At 34.7% G+C, this 11,947-nt stretch overlaps 1 non-coding gene across 1 annotated transcript; it reads left to right on the forward strand.

The window, feature by feature from the left end:
* Positions 1 to 1,238: 1,238 nt before the first annotated feature.
* Trnat-agu (transfer RNA threonine (anticodon AGU)) lies at positions 1,239 to 1,311 on the forward strand. The gene has a single exon. It is a non-coding gene; the product is annotated as a tRNA-Thr (tRNA).
* Positions 1,312 to 11,947: the final 10,636 nt, after the last annotated feature.

Here is an 11,947-nt window from a genome sequence, read left to right on the forward strand (position 1 = left end):
AAACCACTACTCTTAAAATTGGTAGGAACCTAAGATTGGACAAAGTCTTGAATAATTGAGCTTATAAAAAGCGATGCTTCTTAAACATATAATTTATCTGTTTTTCGAATTACTCAAGTTCACCGCCCATCGTTATAGTAAATGGTCACCGAGAACCTCACACTTAAGTTGGTTTTTTTACAGAATTTTAGAAGCCATGCGCAACGTTTCCTTTAGATTAATTTCACAACTACCCTATTTATAAGGGAATAATTTTCTGTTTTTACGTTAACATTCTTTCTAACAGCTCACATAAAGCAAGATCGGGAATAAAGTTGCCTTTAATATATGTATCTTTATTATATATTCCTGCATCAGTATGCATATTAAAGTCATCTTGGAAATTAAACCCACTTTAATTTTAAATCAGGATTTAATATGGCACTACGGCTATTATTTCTTAATTCCGCTCGCCTTAGTGCTTTTTACTTTCTTTGGTAGTCTAGTATATATTGATCCTAAAAGAATGTAATATATTATTTTATTCATTTAGGTTGGCAATTCGGATCCGCTTAAGTTAATGCTTTTTGCTTAAATTACAAATTATAATAATAAAAAACGACCATCATAAAAGGTCTTAAATGAAAGGCGTTCTGCGAAATTGCAAAGCATTTTTTATTTTTACTTTTCCTACAACCCTGAAAAAAGTTAAGCGTTTGTACGTATCTTTCAAGCAAGTTCACAATTATTACCGCGGCTTCTATTATAATATTAATTTTTTTGTATAACAAAATTTAAATTTATCTTTTATAGCATTGCTTATTCCGCGGTTTTTTAGGCTTTAGATTGCTCTCTCTATGACGTTTTACACTTTTAGTTGTCCGCTCTTTTCTTACATATAGTTAAGAAAAACAGAAATTAAATTGATATTTAATCCCAAATCTAAAAGACCAGCAATTATATTTCCACACACCATTTCAAAATGTTCACACAATCAAAATCTAACAAACTTATTACAAATATAAGGAAATCTTAAAAAAAAATTTCTTAATATAGGTAAAATTAGCATTTAACAGAGTTAAATCTGTAAATCAGAAAAAAGATTTAACATAAATTTATTTTAGTCTACATATTAAAAGCAAAACAAAACAGTGTACTTGTAATAAAAGAGTTTCAGACTGTAACAATAGTAAAGTTGACTAAGCGCTAAAACAATTATGGAAGAACAATTATAAATTGATGAGCCTCCAGGCGTGAGTGCCTCTATGGCTCAGTTGGCAGAGCGTTGGTCTAGTAAACCAAAGGTCCGGAGTTCGACTCTCCGTGGAGGCAGGGAGGAGTTTTGGACTTCCTTTTTGTGGGCTTCAAAATTGCTGAGCTTACTTCTCAGTTTCAACCATAGGCTAGTCCCTCCAGGTGATTAGCTTTACTTTTTGTTTTCAGGGTTGTTTTGATTATTTTTACAAAATTTCTTAGCACTGCTCGCTTATTAACAATTTATATAAAAGGGAGGATCATATATTTATATCGTAATCTTTTTTAATTTACTTATTCCTGTCTAAATAGTTATACGCCTTTTGATTCCGTAAAGCTTAAGAGGTAGTGAAGTTAGTAATGAAATGCTATCTCTATAAAAATTTATTTATACTAATTGAAATACCTTTTTACCTTCTTAATATCAAATCTTCATATCTATTGCTAGCAAAGGGTATTTTTTGCATCCCTAAAAAAGCTTCAATAGTTTACTTATATTCGTTTATTCGAGGAAAAAACTAATCGGTGAACAGACTTTACTGAGAAAAGAGGAAATCTCACATTTTAAGTTACAAACTTCCGAAAATCGTTGTTACAATCGAATGGAATAGTTGTAAAGGATAAAAAATTTTATAGCCTAGCAATGAGGAAGAGTTTTAAAAAAAAATATAAAGTAACTAATTAATGAATAGAGCACTGTAAACTTATAAGTTTAAAGGTAGTAAAGGCCTTCTACAAGATCTCCACAGTTATTTCGTTTGGTATAAAATTTATCTCTTTTATAGTAGGGCACTTTAAAACTAACTTAATTGTTAAATATTTCAGTTAACAGAGGACTGTTTATAGTCTTTTGACTTAGGCTTCATGTTAGCGGAGGATACTTAGCTCTTCTTGTTAACTGGTTGAATTACTTTCTGGGAGAGCTTTCTTTATTTTGAGTGTTCTTGGAAAAGGTGCACTCAGTTGGTCTGGGGGTAATTCTGTATTGTGCGATTTGTTGGGTCAAATGTTAGCGTATGAAAGTATTTCTTGGGTGACAAAGGCAATCTTGACAGTGGCGGCACCGGCCAATTTTTTTTACATTTGAATTCTTGAGCCCTTCCACCGAAAAATTGAAAGATGACAAACCGAAGTAATTTTGCATATCGAGACCTCGGATCTCGGCAAATGCAAAACACTAAAGGAAGGGCTTTTCGTTCTTTTCGAACGACGTAAAAAAAAATGAGCCATACGAGAGCTATTTTATTATAGGCAATCAATTCGTTTATTTACCTTTACTAAAGGTTAAAAAAGAATTTCTTATGTATTTTTGTTTAGATTAATTTTACTGTTTAATTTGGTTCCGTTGAAAAGAAACGACTGCACAATAAATACCATAATTGTATGTATACATTGAATATTGCTGAACATATCACATAACAAACTGTTTAACTTACGATTACTTTAAAAATATTAGTTATAACATTTTTAATTAATTTATCTTTTAATTACTATTTCTGTGTGGTTTATTTTTATAAAAGTGTGTTAATTTTCGGTACACAACATTACTATTTTACTGCCATATTTGACCGCCGGCTTGTTGGCATCTGGCATCTTCCACAAAAAAATAAGCAATTGTTCATCCACGGTAATGTATAATAGTTGGTACAAGTTATGACAAATTTCAAAAAGTATTTTGAATTAGAGCGAAATTTTTTTTTTCCTTTTTTTAGGCCGAGCACCTTTGTTATGAAAAAGTAGGCAGTTGCCCTAAAATTGGGAATTCCTAACCGCTTATACCAGAGTTCATTAGTGTTCAAAGTAGATGTGCTTAGAACTCTCTTTTCTCTCTTTTTCTCAACTTTCTTCTGTTCAAAAATAAGATTTTGTCCATAATGACCTCTGAGAACAGCGTACCTGAATAATGTTAATATGGGCCATTCCTAAACTGCTTAAGTAAGTTTTTATTTTTACTATAGCATTTTTTATATGGGATAGGCTTCTTGACTCTTGGCAAAAAATAAATTAGAGTTATGACGTATACTTGCGTAAGAAAAAGTCTTTATCAATAAAAAAATACTTTGTCTTTGACTTCAAAAATGTCGATAGAAGCATCCAATCTTGGACGTCCAAGAGAAATTCCACTTAGCTTATAAGTTCCGACTCAACTGTAGTGCTTAAACAATTATCTATCACAGATTTGAAGGGACAAACTATTTCCTATTTAGAAAAGTTACTAAAATGCTCTAACAACTCTTTATTTTCCCCTTATTTCTTTAGTATCCAACATCAATAACCATGCCTTCAGCTGTTAATATGTGAAAGGCTCAATAACTTAGGCACAGTTTTTTAATTTCAACAAAAAAGTGGAACAAATCTACAAAATCATTACCAGGGAGCGGGCTCAATTTCTTGCTTGCATAAAATGTTTCAAACAACCCACCTTGTAAAATTATCGCCACCAAAATGAAGCAAAATATAGCATTATATCTATTATCTACTTCTAGTATTTCGAAGCAGTTTTGGATGCTCCTCTAGCCTTTTTAAATTTAACACTCCAATAACGGCGTCAACATTTAAAATAAAGCTGACCTTTAAAGTTATAATATTCTTTGTTTAATATAACGCTACATGGCACTGCTTCCTCCGAGACTTTATCTAATTTCGATAAACATGTTTTTTAAAGAACATAAATTTCTAAAGTGACTCCTAAAATGAAAAGGATTTGTATAAAAAAACTAACCCAAGCACGTTTAAGACTTGAAAAAGGTTTACAACACATTTAGACAAAAACTGTTATTACCTTTAAAGCGCGGCGTTATGACATGGTAATAAAGGCTATACTATCAGTTTGAATAGCGTAAATATTAAAATAATTAGCTCACCTTGGTAAATAAACTTAACGTCTCCGATAGCAAAAAATAAAAGTAAATTAATTAAACCATTATTTTAAAAAAACTTCTGTTGCATAAGTTAGAAAACTATTAATTTGAGAAAATGCACAACTTACTGGAGTTCACACCCTCTCCTCATCTATAACGACTTCCAAGCTTAACTCCTTAAAAATTAAACAAAAATGTTTTCGAACAACATCCCACTCAATATCCAGTTAAGTAATTTAGAAAATCTCAGCTCTTGGCCATGTGTAGCGGCCTACAAGTGAAAATTGTTTTTTTTTTGAATAGATGACCTTACCCCTCGAGGGCTAATTATTATATATTCATGAAATACCCGAGCACGACATTTTTGTTTCTTTATTTTCTGGTTTTGGTTGTATTTGGTCCTCCGCGGCAGTCATTAAATTTATTAAATAAATTATAACCGTGTTGATTCTTTAATAACTATATATTATAATATTTTATGGTCTATGATATACAATTTACTATTTATATTACTAATAGTTCGTAAATATACCAGTTTCAGAAACCTAATACCGGGATATCAACATTTTAAAAAAAAGAGCTAAGCTTTGCTCACCTTAACTGGGAACACTATACAACGTTGTATCTTACCATTTGGAAAGGGTGAAAGATTTTTGTATACAAAGAAATTTTAATAACGTTTTCAAATATTAGAGAGGTACACAGCGAAGGAATCTTGTAAGCTTTTCAAAAATAATATTTTTACTGCTTTTTGAAAGGTTAACGGGACAAACAGACTTTTCTATTAATTGGACTCAAAGACTAGTAGAACGTTTTTATTGTGATGGGTTTTATTCTAGACATTGGCGCAGCCCTAAAAAAGGTGAGAGTTATGAAGGGGAAAACTTTAGGGCGACAATTATAGAAAAAGTAATAATCTAGTTTAAGGTGGATTCATTGAATTTAATTGTAGACCTGAGTTAGGTCAGCATCTGTTGAAATTTATACTACGTTGAATCGGGTGAGAAAGCAGAACATATCTATGGTTAATTGTAAAGCGTCTTATGTATTTTTTGGCAGTGAAAGTCACGAGTATGTAATAATTATTTGGGAGCTGCTTAAGTTATGTGACGTGACAAAGCGGTTAAGGATCTACGTAGTGATGCATAGACAAATAAGAGTTGTTCAGTTACTACTTGGCGAAGAAGACCTTCAGTACTTTAACTTTTGGTTAGTTAACATCAAAGAATCCGTGTGTTTCCTCTTATTTACCAAAAAAGTGAGAATATTGCTGAGAAAGAATCGGTTATCTGTGATAGAAAGGTTTGAAGAAGGCTTATATGAGGGTGAGAGTGAAGCGACTCGCGAAAAGATATTGCGGCCGATAACGACTGGTGTGCTAGAATATATTTGGATCTCTGGTTAGCAGTTTAGCTAGGATATAATTTGGTAGAAAAGCGTACATTGGAATTACGCTTCTTAGTTGGATCTAAGTATGAGCCCAGGATCTTTCAGAAAAAGTAATTATTGAAGGGTGTGAGAAGTTGCTGGCATTTTTACATCTATAAATAATTGTCTAAAGTGTTGTCGATAAGCTGAACTAAAAGTTTTCCAGTAAACAAGCTCTTTTAAGAAAGCCCGAAAGAATCGAAAATGTGCGAAGTAATACAAAGCCTTAAGAAACAGGGTGTTACTGAACAGTATGGACCACCTAAAGAGAACTTTTTAAACATGAAGTTTGAGGACATTTTTATTTAGACAAAGCTAAAGTTTTCTATCAGCGGTTTATTTATAAGGGCTTAAGAAGTTATTTTGGGTGTGCTGGACTGAACTATTGGGAGGGGGGAGTGATTTGTAGGAGTGAAGATTCGTCTAGAAAAATATAAATTTAGCAAAAGCTCAATGCCAAAATTAGGTAGAGATTTATCGGATCCAAGCGTTAGAATGTCAAAGATTGAATATAAGCTTTTATAATCATGATGAGGCCTGAAGTAAAGGAGGAACATAAAAGTTTTCGCAAACACTTACTGGAGCGCAATATCAGGCAACTCTCATCAGGTTCCGAAGAAAGAGTTTACTTTTTATAAAAGTGTGAACAAGAGGAGTCATAACGTAGACTATTAAGTGTTATTACAAAGAATATTTCGCGTTGAATATGTTAATTTAGATTTTCTCTAACACTCCAAACTGATTCAAGTACTGCAGATATAAAGGAATATTTTTTTGATAAGGGAAAGGTCGCTGTGTAGCATTTGTTAGCCCATATAAAAAATGTTAAAATTCCTTAAGTTTATTTAAAAATATTACTTACACTACAAAAATATAAAACACATGCACACGAGCTTAAGCTTAGAAAGTATAGCATTATCGATATGGAAGCATTAGCTGTTCCTTGCTGCTCAAACAAACAGGTGAGTTTAACAGAATTGAGTAGCCAAAAACTATTATTGAAGGCAGACCATAAGACTTTATTAGTGTTAACGATGTGTTTGCTAAACTGTTAAAGGAAAAGGAGTGTACAGGATATGGTAAGTTATAACAACTGCAATAGATTCCTTGAAATAGCTCGCTTTACTTTTAACTTTTCAGGAAGTTACCATAATCACGATAGACTTATAGAAATAACTTAACATCATAACAGGATCTGTCAAACTAACTAACTACTTAGAAGGCTTAAATATTGTGTAAACAGTTTTACAAGTACTTGGAATTAAACCTTAAGCAACTAGTCTAGGTTTCACCTGATATTTACTTGACCTGACCGCTCGAGCACGTTGTCCTATAGTTTTCGACTTGAGCGTACTGGCTTTATAATTTACTTAGTTTAACAACATGAGAAGGTGTCTAAACTATCTATTTGCTTGTATCTAAATTAAACTATAAAGTTGACGCCAAATCAAAATGCTTGCTTGAGTATTCATTAGCAAATAAAGTAGCATAAGAATTTATACTCAGCTTAGATTGAATTGAGATTTAAATAGCTTATCGGTAAAAACATTTAGTTGGAAACTCAAGCACGGTCCTCTCTGACAGATTGGGCTGCTCATGGCAGCGCTATGCAATCTTCTCGTATTCTGCAATAGACCTTTGACTTGAACCTAAACGATGAGACTTCGTAATAGTTTGTAAACTCTTTGACGGAGCGAGATTTGCTTTTTGACCCTAGGCTGTCAACGTAATGCGTCGAAAAAGATCGGGACTATAGATAAAAATAGCGCCAGCTGACGTTATAATCCCGGCTGGTTCCAGATGAATTTAATATTCAGGTTAACTAGGGGCGAAGAATGATAAGAGCGGAGAGTAAAGCTCTAACGTGCGAGAAGTTAAAGTTTTCAGCAGTGCAAAAGTCGAAAAGATATACAGAGCTATTCATTATTGGGGGTATTGTAATGGCGAAGATCTATAGGACCAATATAGCTAGGAGATTTGGCAAAAAAAAAAAAGGCAGAGAATGTAACACAAGAATCCCCAGATTTAGAAACTATTTTAAAAAAATATGCCTAAAGAATCTCTAAACCATTTGAAGTGATATTTTATTTAAATTGTGAAGAAATTTGTTGAGCACGAGTTTTTACATGTTAACTGCGGAGATTGTGCCCATTAAGTTATAAGACAGGGAAGATATAAAACAAATATTGGAGTATAATACGTAAGTGTATTAAGCTACTATTAGCCAAAAGAATAATAATTACAACTAGCAAAGCTTGATGAAGAATAGTTATAGAATCATAATAATAGAAAAAGGGGACTATATTTTAAAAAAGAAACCAAATGTTTCCAATGTTACTCCGTGCTGTATGCTGTTTTAAGAAAATGCTAAGTATAATTTGGATGAAAACTTGAAAAGAATAAGGCTGTGGATCTTACTGACGATAAAATTAATTCTATTTCAAATGCTGAACTAAATAAGGAAAAAGTAAAAGCTATAAAAAGGAAGTATTTAAAGAAGTGAAGAGGAACTTCAGGTAGGAGGCCAGTGCATCTTACTTTAAAAGGAGATAATAAAATAGATTTTGAACTTCGGGCTTGCTTTGCCATTATACTAGAAGTATAACGAGTCGATTATATTAAAAAGATACGATATACATTCTCTCAATTAGCTTTAAGTAAGTGGATTTTACGACGATGAGATGTAAACAGTAGAGACGAGAAGATTTTTGCGGAAGCCTGCCGCCAGTGATCGTGGAGGGACACTGCGGTGTCCACCCGCATGCTGAAGACGCGACCGTTTAAATATGGCTTCATTACGGTATATAAGCCACGAGGGACGGTTAAGGTGCGCGGCTTGTGCAGGAGATTATCATACGAAACCCGGTGAAGGACTTCTTAAAATAAAAAAAAAATCGGCGCCTGTTGCCTTTCTAAGTTAATGGCATGGGTAGTTTATTAGGTTAAGGGGAGGAATGCCCTTGCCAAAATCAAATTGGAGCTCTGGCAAGGGTCACGAGCACCAACGACCACCTGGAAACGGCGCCGTAAAAAAGACCTCGCCCACTTTGCTGACCGCTGACAGGAGGCTAATGAATCGATATTTGCTGGGCGTAGATTTCGGTCTTTAAGTCTTCAGCAGCATTAGAGCAGTCGCCATCTTTCATCGCGTTGGAAAGGTGCTAAGGCCATTACTGAATTAATCCGGAAGCATAGATGATGCATCAATGCTATCGGTATTTTCTTCAGCATTTCGTTAGTGATGCCATCGGAGCCAGGCACTTTTCGTTTAAGTATCACTTTGGACAATCGTTTTAAATCTCGTCTACATCCACTAAACCAAGTAGTTCTTTGACATCGTTTTTTTCAGGGATAAAAAAAAACTCAGCCAAGGGTGCAGTTGGGAGAGCATATTGAGCAGCAAATTATAGCCTCATGTTCGCCATTTTCAAACACAAATAATGCTTTCGCCAAAAAGCAGTAGTGCCGCATGTCCCCGATTTTTGACCCGTTTAACAAACTTCTAAAGGAGGAGCGGCCGCTATTTCCTGCCTCCAATATAGAACTTGCCTTAGTTTCCCAACTACAATTTGAAGGCGCCATCAACTTCTTTTGAAAAGCATGGTGCAATTGGGCCAGCGCTAGTTTGTCCTCGGTGCTCTCTGGCAGCAAGAACACTCCGATAAGACGTCCTCGTTGAAAGGTGACCGCCTATGGTTCGTCAGGTAGTCGATCAAAGCAGTATGTTACTTCACGTGTTGTCGTGACGATATTGTGAGTCATGGTCAATGCGCTTTTAAGCCAAACAACGCATTCTCTTGCAGGGCGGGCGTGGTCAGCAATGACGAGCACGGCGGGATCGTGGTTTTATAAAAATCATATTTTAATTATTTTAATATCTAATACTATATAGTACGTAGTTTCATATATTATTTTATGGGAGCGGCGCCGATAGTATATATAGTACTAGTACTCTATATACATACATACATATAAAAGCTAACGACGACAAAGCGCCGAGACAAGTATATGTATATATACATAGATAATACTATAACTAGTACATACACGGCTCCAAGATTTCACTAAGCATGTATCCTTCGGAACAAAGAATCTATAATATATATCACTCATTGCTAAACAAGTCCTTTCGTGTGCGTTCGTCTTTGTACTAACAGGCACACAAGCTTAATCTAGCAACTTAGCTATTTTCAACTAAGAATTTTATTTATTTATTTGTTTATTTGTATTTCTTAGTATCAATAGATTCCCTAGGCAAATTAGATTGAAAACTTGCTTCGAAAGGCGATGCTAGTACTCATCGTTAAGCCTTACGGATCAAGTTAATTAGCCTGAATCATAACACAATCAAGTCATTCAAATAGCTACCAGTTACCGGGACAATACAGTCAGCTAAACTAAGCGCCATTGAATACAGGTAGAATAGAACCTGCTTCAAGACTTAGACCTAATCAGAGTTATCGTCATTTTTAAGAGTAGTTCTTTCGAACCGCGCGTCTCTAACCAAGTTTAAATTAATTAGCTCTTGCGACCTGCGACTCTCCTCAGTCACGCTGCATTGAGTTTCGCAGTTAATTAGCTGCTATCGCTACTAAATATGTTCAAGTATCAAATCGGATACTAGCCATATTTGTTCTGGGTCCAATGAAACTTCGATCCACCAGGGGGCTTGCTAAACACCAAGTGAAGCCTCGTTGCAGAGTAGAGGGTGACATGACCCGACCGAAGATAAGTTTACTTCCAAACGTCATTCTACCAAAGGATGACAACCTTCCGAGACTTAGATCGAAACCCACAGTAACCCTCGAGAACTAACGTTCGAGTAGGAACGAAATTGAATATATAGGACCAATCTTTTTTGACCACTTTTACTAGCATGTCCCTGGGGAAGGAACAGGAATCCTTACGAACAAACCACAACAAACCACTAAAAGCTCGACCTTCACCACTGAGGTCTAACCCAAAGTACCTAACTTTAAATAATGGCGGAATAATAGCCTAATCGCGGTGACCACATGAGCAAAGTAGGATACTCGCGCCAGGCAAGCGTCAAACTAAGGATCTAAGATACTAGCGCTGGCACAGGCGCTAAAGTACTTCGAGAAGAGATTTCTCTTCTCTTATACGGTGTTTTTAAGTACCTAAAAGAGTAAAAAACGACCCTAAAGGTCGCAAAAAGTGCTTCCACCGAGTGAAAATAAATATACATAATATCAAGAAAAGTAGTTTAGTTGAGTTTAGGTAGAAGCACTAATAAAAAGATAAAAATTATTTTAAGATATAATTTATTAGATATAAATTATTTAAACTTAAGAGATATGAATTATTTAAATGTAAGATACTATAAATGAGTTAATCCTCATTTAGCTGAATTAACATTAAATTATTAACTTTAGCTAATATGAAAATTACTACTTTGAGCTTCGGTGACATTATCGAAAGCTAATGATTGTATCAATGGGTGCTGGTCTCCGGTGTGATCAAACCCATCGCCTAGTTCGAGATAAACTGGAAGGTGGCTAGACAGCAGTTCTTTGAGCACATCAATAAACGTCAAGAGACGAAAATCTTTTAGTATGGCGACTTGGAGTACTTCCCTTGTGTCTGTCGTCGCCAGATGCCCTCAGCGCTGTGGGCTGAGGATGCACAGCCCGCCCATATCAGCGTGGGCCCTAATGAGCAACCATCTGGGTATCAGTCTGACTGTTCGATAAAAGATGCTTGCTAACTGAGGTCCTCACACAGAACAGCTGGTGAGCTGTACACAAGGATGGCGCTCAAACCGGAGAACGGTAGTAGCTTGTAGACAAAGATCACAGACATTGGTCTATGAACGGCCAAGAATTGGAAGTTCTTCTTAAAATTTATGAGAGCGAAGTACGCAATCATCAAAGACCAAAAAAAGTGTAGTGTAGGTGTGAAACGAGCTTTTAAACATTAAAGTATTATTAGTTGGTCAAATATTAATTTGTAATTTTTTTATTACATTCTCACGACTTCTAATTCTGGTATGGACTCTGATACGAGCCCATGGTTCAAATTACAATCTCTGGAAAACTCTAAATATCCCATGTACTAATAACGACTGCATAAATACCTGGGCATTCTTTAGCAGCATAGTATTCTAAGAAATTTTTTTTTTAAAATGAGTTAAACGTAAATGTCGGACACGAAAGTTCCTTTAATAAAAAATCTTTTCTTTAATAAGAAATCTTTTATTCTTAATCTAAAAATAAAAGCTGCTGCTGTTAAAAAGTTTGCGAGGATTCTGCTCCATAAAAAGTGGTAAGACACTTACCATATAACAGCCCCATTAAACGTTTTTCATTTGGTAAAAAACCTATTACTAATTTATAATAGTAACAGAGCTAAAAAGTTAAGTAAACAACATGTCCCAATCTTGCTAATCTAGAGGTTTGATAAAA

This window comes from Zophobas morio, unplaced genomic scaffold (genome assembly GCF_036711695.1).
Source record: "Zophobas morio isolate AGI-343-1 ecotype UQ-CSIRO unplaced genomic scaffold, CSIRO_AGI_Zmor_V1 ptg000085l, whole genome shotgun sequence".
NCBI lineage: Eukaryota > Metazoa > Arthropoda > Insecta > Coleoptera > Tenebrionidae > Zophobas > Zophobas morio.